The 12,785-nt window shown below is 39.6% G+C and overlaps 1 protein-coding gene across 3 annotated transcripts in view; it reads left to right on the forward strand.

The window, feature by feature from the left end:
- Positions 1–12,785, forward strand: part of NKAIN2 (sodium/potassium transporting ATPase interacting 2) — a 515,911-nt gene that overhangs the window by 16,903 nt on the left and 486,223 nt on the right. The gene's annotated exons all lie outside the window — the stretch shown is intronic.

Raw genomic sequence — 12,785 nt, forward strand, 5'->3', positions numbered from 1 at the left:
AAAAAAATAACCTGGGTGATGAGTGAAGGTCTTGACAGACTCAGGGCCTTTCTGGGAACACAGAAATATAGAACTGCTCTTCAGAGGTGATGTAATCTCCAGAAGCAAACACAGATGGAGGGCTTCTGCTGCTGGATCTTCGGGACCAGGGGTCTCTGGACATTCTTTAGAGGCATTAGGACTACAGTACAGGGAAAGGGGAATTTTGTTGCTAGAGGGATGGACAAGATGTTGCATGCCCACAAAGTTGGCTCTATTATGCCAGTAATCAGTATTGCTGTCCATCAGAAATTATGTTCCTTTTGGTGGAGAAATACCCTACATTTCTGTAAATTCCAATCACCCATGGCTTATTCACCTAACAGAAACCAGTTCAGGTATTTAAGCAGTGGAGGTAGAAAAGCCCCATACTTTTAGCTTATGTGCCCTATCAGGAAGCAGATATATTTAAACTTCATTTTGTAAAAAAAACACCTTAAAAGTACTTAGCCCAGTAGTATAAAAGTTGTGATAAAGTCTATGGGTCTATTTAGAAACTGTACTAAAATTTAAGCTTCAGCTCAGATTTTACAATAAAGGAATCAACATAAGTTAGGCACCCTGTGTAAGGTCAATTAGACACTTTTATTCAAAAATTGTATAAATGTTGATTTTTAAAACCCACACAAACAAGACACATGATAGAGGAAAGAATGCATTACAGTTGGACAGCTATGGTATTTTTAAGACTACCCACAGTGAGAGAGCATTTGGCTAAGACAAGGTAATAGTTTGCAGGTTTCTTCTACTTAGGAAACCTGCTCTTTTTTGCTTTGCCACTTATTTAGCTTACAAAAGTATAAAATAAATATACTTTTCCATTTTTCCTTTCACTTTTTGTCAAGCAATACATGCTTTAGAGTTGCTGAATGTATAATAATTAATGCTATTTTGATTTTGTGGGGGTTAATTCTGGCTGATACAAGCCTTTAATGTTGCTTTTTCTTAACTTGATTTCAGTACTCCTTTAAATATATTTGTGTTTGTTTCCTGGAGTTTATCAATCATCTCCAAAACAATTTGATCAAAATTTAAGTATGTACTAAACTCCCTTGAAGCTTTACTGGTATCATACTGATGCATCTAGTCTAGATCATTCCCCCTTAATTCTCTTTCCTGTACTTGTACTTACTTATTTTAGCTGCTACTCAGACCTAAAGATTGAATACTTTCCTGCTTTAGGTACTTGATAAACTAAGAACTAGTCAGTGTAACAGAAGCTGTTTAGATCAGTTCCATGGATGTGCCTTAGGTCCTAACATGGGCTGCTTGCTTGGTTTGTCTGCTGTGAGCAGGGCATGCAGAGCTGGCAGGAGTGCTCCTGGGTCATTTTGAGGGTGTGGAAGGCTTCTCATTCTGCTTCCTGGCTGGGTTTAAGTGACCACCCACTGCACACATTAGATGCCTACGTGGGGTTAAGATCCACACTAGCAACTTGTGCTTGAGTCAGGAACTGAGGTTGCTCTGGAAGTTCCCTTATAAAGACTATTGCTACAACACCAAGTTGCTTTGTCAGGGAAAACAAGATTATGGTAAAAAAGATCAAGCTTAACTTTTTTCTTTTTTCTTTTTTTTTTTTTTCTCTGTGCACTCTAAATTATGGTTGTTTCTACCATCATCAGTAGTTATCTAAAAAAAAAGCTTCACAAGGGGGAAATAAATATCTTAAGCTTGCTTTATTCTTTTTGGTTACTGCTCATGGTCTGATTTTATTCAGTGAGACATTAAGTTGGTTTCAACAATAACAATAAATGAGTATACTTAGAGTTCTGTGTGCTTAGGAGAAATACTGAATAAGTTTGCATATGGACAGGGTGATAATTGTCATAATATTGCCCCTTTCTGTCCATGTTCTTAGCTTTGCTCTCCCTGTGCAGGGCAGTGCTGTGAGTGTGTCACCTCCCACAGACTGTGTGAGAGTCCTTCAGATGTGGAATGCCACACGGGAGGGGCTGGTGGCAGTACCCAGAGCACTGTCACTCCTTGCCAGAATGTGGCCTTTTGCCTTTGAGTATCCCTCTGTGGCTGTTTTATTTCTCCTTACAGCAATGTCGAGACCTGATGAAAATACTCTGATGTTGGAATTAAGATTTTTTTAGAGTCATCTTTTCTAGGTGTTCTTTTAAATGTGGCTAGACAATGTTTTGCACAGAATGGTGTTTTTGTTGACCACCGTCCCATATTTTACATGATTCTTGTGGATTCCTTTCAGCTTCAGGTATTCTATGGCTCTATCCCTGGTGTCCTAGAGACAGAGCTGAGCAGTTCATTTGCTGACCCATCCTACTCTTTAGCTGCACTTTTCTTTGAATCTGAGGTAGAAAAAGGACATGGTTTATTTCTTGCCTGCCCATCTGATTGCTGTCTGCCAGCCAGAAGAGGGAAAAAAACCCAAAACACCAGCAACACCACAAGAACCCTTACAGTTGAAATGTATCTCTTTATGACCTATAGTCTTCCTAAATACAGTTCTGGTACTGTCAGATGGGTGTTGTGCTTTCTGGTCTTATCAATGGTCAGTGATCTTCATGCTTCCTGTGTCTTAATCCAGGCAAGTGTGCTTTCAGCAGACCAGTTCTGACTTTGTGAAGGCAAGACTCAAGTTTTTGAAAGCAGCCTCTGTTTTCAGTCACTCAAATCTGCAAAAATTTAAATACTCAATGGACACCCAAATGCCTTTCTGCCAGCTTTGAAAGTTTTAGTTTATGCAGTCTCTATTGCAATTGCTAGTCCATGAAGCCTGACGAGTGATTAAAGGAAATTATTGGTAGCCACCATTATGGTTTTGTTTTCGTTGCCAAAAACATTAGTGTAGTAGCTTTGCTGTCTTGCCTCAGTTTTTCATCCAAACTACCAGCAATAAAAAGTATGATTACTTCATTGGAAATGTGCTGCTTACTATAATTCCTGTAATCACGTCTGTCTTATTTTCTTTTCCTTGTCTTAGTTTTATTTCTCTTATTATACAAATAAAAATTAATCAGAAGATTATGCTTGCCATTTATAAAACTTAGGCTGCTTATAAATTTGGCAAACACCCCAATCAGGGATCTTTTCCAGTTTTGATTTTTTTTATTTTACTTACCATTCCTCACCTATATTAGCATTTGTAAATATTGTCAAAAAAAGAAGAAATGTGGTAGAAAACAGTTTCCTGGCTACTTTTAATTTCTTCCCTTTTTTTCCTATACCATCTCCCAATAGAATTTTGAAGCATACATACCTATCTGACTTCCTTTTCAATATGAAGGGATTAAATGTTATGTTAAATGTAATAGAGACAGATGGGTAATTATATGTGTGATAGGTGCTATCTCAGTATCTTTAAAATATATCTTTGTTGGATTGTTTATTCATGTACAAGTTATTCTCTCTTTAAGGAAAACACTGATAAGTAATAATATGTGGATACCTGTTGCCCACCAAAGTATCTGTATGACTCTCCCTCCTCTCCTGGACAGGGGAGAGGAAATATAACAAAAAGCTTGTCAGTTGAGATCACTCACCAGTTACTGTCATGAGCAAAACAGACTGCCTTGGGGAAGTTAGTTCAATTTATTACCAATCAAATCAGAACAGGATAATGTGAAATAAAAAGCAAATCCTAAAACCACTTTTTTCCCACCTGTTCCTTCTTCCAAAGCTCTCAAATCCTCTACTTCCTCCCTCCCTGTTGTGGCACAGCGGGACAGGGAATGGTGGCTACATTTAGTTCATCACACATTGTCTCTGCTGTTCCTTCCTCTGCAGGGAGAGGACTCCTCACTCTTCCCCTGCTCCAGCGTGGGGTCCCTCCCATGGGAGGCAGTCCTTCACCAACTTCTCCGACATGAGTCCTTCCACAGGCTGCAGTTCTTCACAAGCTGTGCCAGTGGGTCCCTTCTGTGGGGTGCAGTCCTTCAGGGCCTCAGGCCCCCTGCTCCAGTGGGGATGGCCCATGGGGCCACAAGTCCTTCCGGCAAGCCTGCTCTGTTGTGGACTCCTCTCTCCATAGGTCCACAGGTCCTGCCAAGAGCCTGTTCCAATAAGGGTTTCCACAGTCAGAGCCTCCCTTTGTCACTGCTGGGGTCCTCCAGGGACTGCTCCACTCCAGGGACTGCACTGCTCTGCTGCCCCATGGACCCCCATGGGCTGCAGGGGCACAGCTGCTTCACCATAGCTTGCACCATGGTCTGCAGGGGAATTCTGCTCTGGTGCTTGGAGCACCTCCTTCCTCTTCTTCATGGATCTTGGGGTCCGCAGAGTTGTTGGCCTCATGTATTCTCTCTCTCCCTCTCTCTCTCTCTCTCTCTCTAAAGTTGCTCGGGTTTGTATTTTTTTATTTTCCCCCTTCTTAAGTATATTATCTCAGAGTCACCACCCCTGCTACTGATAACTGGTTGGGAAGCAAAAGGATCCTTTGCCCTTCATGTTTCCTTATCTTTTGCAGCCTACTGCATGAAAGGTTTGTGGCAAACAATCAAGTATTAAGGACCTACTTTTATAGATTTGAAAATTTTCTTAAGTACTGTAGTTTGCTGCCAGTGATGATGCCTGCTGAGATGGAAGTTCAGATGATAGCCGTCTTGAAAACAGAGTTGAGAAGGTGACTTGGCTTTGAAGTGGTCATCCTTTAACTGAAGGTTGAGGGAACAAGTCACCCTGCCTGTTCATTTTAGAAATCTTTTCACGAGGGCCAGCCTGTTATCTCTAAGCTCTATGATAGTGTAAAATGGCTTTGTTTTACTACCTCTATGTGATGTTGTAAATGACATGTGGAGTTTAACCTCTCAGGGCCAATCTAGAAAAGCATAAGTTTCTGTTGCTCACAAACACTCTTGCTCTCGTTGTATATGTATACTCTTACAGTGCATTGCATCTTCAGACTCTTTTACAATGCTAATCTGACTCATTACAATATTTAAAGCACAGCCGTCTCTGCATTTCATATGAACTGAAAATCTGAAGCTGCAACATTGATTAAGCTGTAATAAATAATTGTACTGAAGCATGGTGTCAATTGATTTCTAAATGCAAAATACTCGTCTGAGAATTTTTTCTTCAACATTATTTTCAAGGCGCAGAAATAAATATTGTTGGAATGATCCAAGTGAATCACCCATGTTTTCCAATTCAAACAAGTATTTTGCAGTGCTCATTACTAAGCTATATGTGAATTTGGTCTGGTGTATTAATTTTTGAAAAATATACAGGCATGTTTAATCTAAAGCAACAGCGATCAAATCTATAGCTATTCTGGTGGTGAAACACAGTCTGGGTTAACACCTTTATTTTGGGCTAATCAGTCTATCTATTCCAAGGAATCTCTCAGAGGATAGTGTACAGATTTGAATTAAAGATAAAAATTGCAATGGGTAGACTTAATTTTAATATGTACTTTATTTTTCACCACCTAATATGTATGCTTAGCTTCAAATATTTTCGGTGTTTCATTTGTTCTTTGACTTTGACCTAGAAATTGTAGCACATACTATAAAAGTTATAATTGATTAATATTGTATTCTTTTCAATTACAACTCTTCTTTAAATAATACTTAGGTATTCTTACCAAATTGTTATATACTGTTCTTAAAATATGTACTTTTTCTCAATGGTTGAAGTGATATCCAGGAAAAATTAACTTATAAATTATATTTCTGACTTAAAAAATGGCAGAACACAGTGGACAAAAAGAAGAAAAAAAAGATTCCTCAAGGTTGCTCTTCTACTGAAGCTAGCTTTCAAATTTATTAATAACAAGTCCTCAACTGTGCAAAAAAAATTAGATTTTTAAATTACATTTGTTTTCCCTAGCAAGATTCTGACTTGAAAAGGTAGCCAGAGCTTTTGATACACAGGGATACAAGAATAAAGAGACTTCTGAAGCAATAATCCAGAATTCTGTCCAATTATTTTGGATCTCTTTTTTTTTTAAAGGAAATTTTTATCCACCTACTTTTAGTATGTTTTAAATATATGCTGAGAACTGTGTGATCATATGATTGAAGACAATATCATCATGCATCTCTTAATGGTGTATCATAATCTCCAAAAATTAAATCTGCAGAGGCTGCCTCTTGACATTTTTCTAAAATTTGCATGCGCATTTTCTTTGGACTTTCTTATCAAAATTTTGGCTTTCTTTAATTATTATTAAGAAGTGCACACTACATGTTGTGCACTGACCACTGACATGAAATTCCTCCATTTCAACTGCGGTTAGTGGGGTGTGCAGAGTGTGTTGTATGCTGTTTGTCCTCCCTCACATCAGTCATTAGTGGTATCCAGTGCCTGCAGGGTGCTCTGTGCTTGGTTTTCACAGCTGTGTGCTGGCAGCTGAGGAGCCCTGAAACATGCAAGATGTATGGTTTCATTGATTCTGGGTCATGCAGAGATGTCCATCCCAAGCCAAATGATGCTTCCTGTGAAACATGGAGCTTGACTATGGAGCTGTAAGTCTTCAGCATTACCTGCTCTCAGCAGGCAGTTAAGAATCCTTTTGTCAAAATGTCCTACCTCCAGAAATAGCTGCTCAAAATAGCAAGTTCTTACCACTGATGACATGCTCTGTTCATTCTTGTGGCTGCTATTAGTAACCTTATAACCTCTGATATGAACTGAGGGGTTTAGTGGAAACTTGGGATGGGAAAGAAAGCTTCCATTTCCTGGATAGGCTTTAATATTAGTTATGATTTATATTTCCTGAGTTTTCAGCATCTTCAGGGTCTAGAACAGTGCTCAGTGTATTGCAAACACACTGGAGGACAGCAGGACTTCAACACCAGCATCCCAGCATTCTCCTGTGACATCATGAGACTTACAGGATCCATACCATGCATCCTGCCTCATACTGCACCAAATGTCTCCCTCCTTCATCTCCCTGTGCTGCACAGGGTGTCATTTTCCCCTTCCCACTTCTGTACTAGGTTTGTCCACGTCCCATCTGTTGTATCCTTGCAACCCACCTACTCTTAACTCACTCACTTTCCTAATTTGGCCCCCTTAAAATAAAAAGGCAAAGAGCTCTGCTCCAGTATATGGTTCAGTATTAGAAGTGATAAACTATGATGTCTCTCTCTTTTCTAGTATCAATTTAGTCTACCTGGACCACATCATCTGAGCCCTTCTTCATACCTCACTGTATCTGTTCTTCTTCTACTTTCCCCATTCCCACCCTCCATGATACTTCCCATTCTTCCAGGCCTCCTTCTTCATTTCAGTCCTGCCTCATTTTTCTTCTTACAGCCTTCTTTTACAAGGAACAGATCTTCCCAGTTCCTTGTTCTGCTTTGTGGGTGTCAGGCTGCCTCTTCCTTCATTTGGTATCATTTGGCATGACTGAAAGCAAGTTAAAACAACATTTTATTGCATTGACACAGAAAAAAACCCAAGTGTATTGAAATCAGGTGGTGGTGTCATCTGTCAACCTCTTCTGGATATTGCTTTTCTACTTCAGAGACGCATTTGAAGCAGTTCCTGAACTTCACTGTACGTAGGCACATCAGGTGGGATGTGTGTTGTAGAGATGCTGATACTGTTTCAAGTGAGGTCTGACATCCTCCCTAGATTACCAGCTCATGTATGGAAGAAAGATGTGGCTAGTGGAGCAGAAACCATGTCAGGAGTCCAACTTTTCCTCATAAATCAACAGCCTTGGAGTGAAAAATGCCTGATGTCTAACCTGATAATGCTGTTGTAAATGAAGAAGGTTTGACTGGTGAGACCAATGGTGATTTGGAAGCAAGAGTAATTTCTCATGAGTACTTGTAATCTCTGGCATGTGATTTTGTTCAGTATATGAGATGTGGTTCTTTAAAACATGAAACAAAAATGAATTTAAGCTGTTAAACTTCTAATTGCATAATTAATTTTTGGAGAAAAAAAGTAATTGTTGGATTGTATCTACATCTGACTTTACAGTCTGTTAGGCAACATTCCAGTCCACATTTTGAAATTAAGATTACTTTGTCACTTTCTAAATAAGACAAATGTAAATTTTTAAAGAGTGTGTATTGAATTCTGGTAGGTCCTGTATTCCTGACAGAATGATTAATAAAATCACTGTGTGATGTTACATCACACAATCTTGGATAACATCTTTTGGCAGAGTACTTCATTCTTACTCAAATTGAAAATACCTCTGTGTGCCTTAATGTACACCTTATTCAGACAACCTCATACTGTTTGTTCTATTCATTCTTGACTGCAAAAACCTCTGGTTGCACTAAAGAAATGGGAATAACACTGGATTTTCTAAGATACTGGCCAACAGTAAGGCCAGTATCTTACTGGCCTAAGTCAGGCCAATAGGATCTGTTAATGAATGCGAGTGATAGACATAGCAAGTACTTGTCATGGTCCCTGGCAGTTTCCCAGTCAGAGGAGGGAAGTGCTTAAACACTCCAGAGGCCAAGGGAAGTCATAAGGGATATGTCCATAGTTGGGGTGAGCAATATGCTATGGGGTTCCATCTGGCTGGTGCTTCTCTGATATAGGTGGAATTAAGGTTGATTCATGAAGCAGTTACTAAGTTCCTGAGGGTGCTGTTGCTGAAACATTCCTGACATCGCCCCCCCCCCCCCCCACCCCAATAGCATAGCAGATACACAAAGGTAGTTCAGTCTCTGTTAAAGTGATTGGTTTGAATTTTGGGCAAAGAAGATACTGAGTCCAAAATTTCATCAACAGGCCCAAGGTCTGTAGTCATCGTCCCTTCCATGAGCCACTCAGGGGTTTAAGCAGCTATGGAATTACATATCAATGGCTACAGGCAATATTGCAGCTGTCATGCTACCTGAATATAATGAATTCATTAATCACAAAGTTTGTGATGTGATTGTCCCTGATCTGGGGATGTGTAGTTGCCTGCAAGATTGTCAGGACTGCACTTTGACTCCCCATGGAAATAGTTTTTATTTACTGTATAATTAATTGGTAGGTTAAAAAGCTGAATAATACAAGGCCTGACATTAAGTTTGATGCTGGTTTTCTGGCAGCCCTTCAGGGCAATGCTCTTCCTCTGAGCCTTCCTAGAATAATTAAATATCATTAATCCTTTGAAGGACTTCTCAGGTAGGAAGGAAAGAGAGCAGTGGGAGCAGGGAAGATGCAGGAGAAATAGAACAGACTCAGAGTCCTTAGCATGGGAGAAAGGGGAAAGTGGGAGCAGGATAGGGACAGTATTTGGGGCAGCTGGAGGTGGTTAACACAGGGCTTTCACAAGTAGCTGAGAGCAGCTGAAGATTTCAAGTGATTCAAAAGCACAAGCAAGTTCTGATGTCAGCTGATGCATTATAGTATGATCTGCATATTTAAAACTACAACCCTTTGTCTTTCTGGTACCCTTTTTTGGTAGATACACTTGTAAGCAGTAGAAAAATGTTTTAGGAGGATGAATGACCTGTTTTCAGAAGTGGCCATTGCTTTCAGATAGGTCAGTTTTAAATGTATGACTTGAGATATGCCAGGATGTAATTTCACTGGGGTTTATAGCCACTGTTTCTGTTTGCTGTATATTTTGGATGCAACACTTGGTTTTAAACCACAGATTTCCTTGGTGGGATCCATGAAATTGTTGTTCCCTTGCAAAAATACTGGCCCAAAATGAACTTCCAGTCCCCATATGGTGGAATTAGGAAAAAACATTAGTTTTTGAATAAATGCAAGATGTGGATTTTATTAAATTCTGAAAGAAAGTAAAAGAAATATACTGCAAGAAGAGCATATGATGCTAATTTGCATCACTGAATGTTTGTTCCAGTGGAATTTACAAATTGATTATGAGATTGTAGTTTATAGAAATTAAAAAGCAGTTTGTAGCTTACTTATGAAGTAAGTTAAGAATAACAGCTTTGCAGTTTTCATTGAGAGTCGTTGAAAATAACAAGAGTAGAAATTTACTCTTCACTGAATGTCTATGTAATTCAGGCTTTTTTCCCTCTCATCAGGGATAAAAAGGAAGGCAATGGGTGGCACAGGATGTGTTGAATTAAGAATTTAAAAATACAGGAGTGTAGAATGGACCTTAGGGCAACAATCAGAAAGCATTCAAAGAACAAGTCTGTTGATAAGTTTATATCTAAAAGGTAGATATTTGTAGACAGATAATAGATTACATGAGGGATCAGATACTGGAGCTCATGGATTTACACTAGGTAGTTTCTAGCACAGAGGGCTTGCTGTTCCTTTGGGGATCTGTTTTGCTGCTGTTCTCCAATGCTACCTCTGATCATTTACAGTGAATATGCCAACATGTGGCAATCCTGACAAGGATCTGGCTATAATTTTATGATAATGTGCATTTTCTGTAGCTTGCTGTTGTCATCCTTCATATGTCTGTTTAAAGTGCCTGATTTTGCTGTGAGCATAAGTGCTTGGAGCTAAATTGGGGCTGACTGCTGGCACTGCTGAGGGTGGAAGGGCCACAGTTGCTGCTTTTGACCTGAAAACATGCTGAGCATGATCTCCTCAGGGAGCCACAGCTAAAGGTCTGTGGTGCCCAGGGTGCCACAGCTCTGGCATATATGTCTTTGTGCCTTGCTGGGTGTGGTCCAGAGTAGGGGGTGGAAGAACCCTTTACTACATCTTGCTTTTTTCACTTTGTTACCTTCTTTTCGCTGCTCTGATGGAACATCAGTGAAATGCTATACCATTTATTTACACTGCTGTATGTATTCATTAGATGTGCAGAAGAAAGTAGATATACAGTGAGTCTGAAGGGAAAAAAATTAATCAGGGAATCAATAGCTGGAGAAGCACTGCTATTAGGCTGTCAGCTGTTCTCAGCAGAGTATGGCAAAGCAAACTTCAGCCAAGTGACCTAGAAAGAGGGATGCTTTATCAAGGAGTCAGCCCGCTTCTCAGGCAATAAAGTATTGCAAGTGAACAGTCAGTGGCTGTGTTGCTGACCTGTGCCTGCTTGTGTACCCTGCTGCAGATTCTGCTCTTGCCCTGCCTCTGCTATAAAACCTACAGAAGCTCTTCCAGCTCACGTGCAAAGGAAAGAAGTTATTTCCCTGGAACAATTTTTATTTAAGTTGTTCTTTTCCATATCTTTTCATAAAACCATAAAGGCTGTTGCTAGTGTGCCAGCAGGTAGGCTGAGGCTGCAGTCTGCTGTGCTGACCAGGGCTATAGCTGTCTGATTCACTGAGGTATCTTGACTGTCTGTACCCTTCTGCTACCTTCCTTACATGCCATATGCTCTTTGCTTCATTTACTATCATATATTGAATTTTCATTGTGCTGAGTCCTGAGATCTAACATGGATTTTAAATACTACAAAAACACCGCTATTACCATGATCTTCCTTATATTTGAGTTGATGTAATCATCTCTCTGTCTAAAACTAAATTTTCAAAGCAACACTGTAGTATTTAATGCTTTGAAATAAGGCTGCTTTCAAAGCTCTTACATCATGTAATCACTAACCCTGAAGCACTGCTAGCACTAAAAATGGGAAGGAAAATATTTCAGGTATCTTTATCAGGCTGTGGATTCTCCTAGCTCATCACTTCTGTTGGTTTTCAGGCACAATAGCAATTCTTAGATCCTTCAGAAATTCAGACAAGGGGCTAATTCTGGCAGGAGAACACACTTTTCACAGAATAAAACATTACCAATCAAAACGTTTTGATGATATAAGAATTGGAACCTACTTTGTCCTCAGCCTACTGGCTGGTGCTCTCAGGATCTCAGTGGCACCTGCAGTCTTCTGAACACATGCATTCTTTTCAAAATATATTATTGTGTTCAAAAATGCACGAGTGCTGTGCCACACTGTTTTCTACTGACCTGCTTTGAGTAGTAGGCATGGTTTGTCTTGAACACTCCAGAGGCCTGCTGGAGGGACTATAATACAATTAATTAACCAAAAGGAGTATCATGATGAGTAAAGAACAAGATGTTGCCTGTGCATCTCCTAACTTCATAATGTGGGCAATCTGAGTATTCATTTAATATTTTTTTTTAGGTATTTCATTTTCCCTATTTCTTCACCTGCCTCCAGAAAGCTCATAATTGAGAAACGTAATGAGGCCCACATCTTCATCAGTAGTACTGAAGGCGCATGATTTTTAGCAGGAGAAAGGAGTTACGCTAAGTGCAGATCAACTGCTACTGGTCGCAAGAGTTTTGGAGATACAGCATCAGTGGTACAAAGGGACTCAGGATTCACTTTAATGCTTTTGAAGTAGCACTTGAACAGTAAGAAAACCAACTGGTGAAACAATTTTGCTCTGTAAAACAAGTGTCTAATCAATAGTGTAATGCACACATACAGATGTAGAGGTGCATAGAAACACGTATCTGTGGGCACATAGATCTGGGAAGTTCCAATATCAAAGCAAACCAAAAGGGATAGAATAAATTTTGACATGAAACCATTTCACATTGCTTTCTTTGGTTTTGCAGAACCTGGTTTATTATTTCTGCCCTGACTGGTTAGTGATAACTCCTTGCCAGATTGCAGATGCCAGACCTTCAACCCAGGCTCTTTGATCAGTTTAGGATGATATTTTCCTCCTCCCCACCTACCCTTATACTTCTGGATATCAGTGAGTCTGTAATATTTTTCTTTTAAATTTGACATTTAAGCATTTTCACATTGACTGTTTTTATGTTTCAAGAATGGATGGGTTTGCCCCCTTATATTGGCTTTTTGTTTTTGTTTTTTTTTTTTTAATTACTACTCCTGACTATTGTCGCCAGCTTGTTTCTAGCAGATTAGTTCCTTATCGGCCAAGATAGAGGCAATCAAAAGTATGCAG

Source organism: Passer domesticus, chromosome 3 (genome assembly GCF_036417665.1).
Source record: "Passer domesticus isolate bPasDom1 chromosome 3, bPasDom1.hap1, whole genome shotgun sequence".
Classification (NCBI taxonomy): domain Eukaryota; kingdom Metazoa; phylum Chordata; class Aves; order Passeriformes; family Passeridae; genus Passer; species Passer domesticus.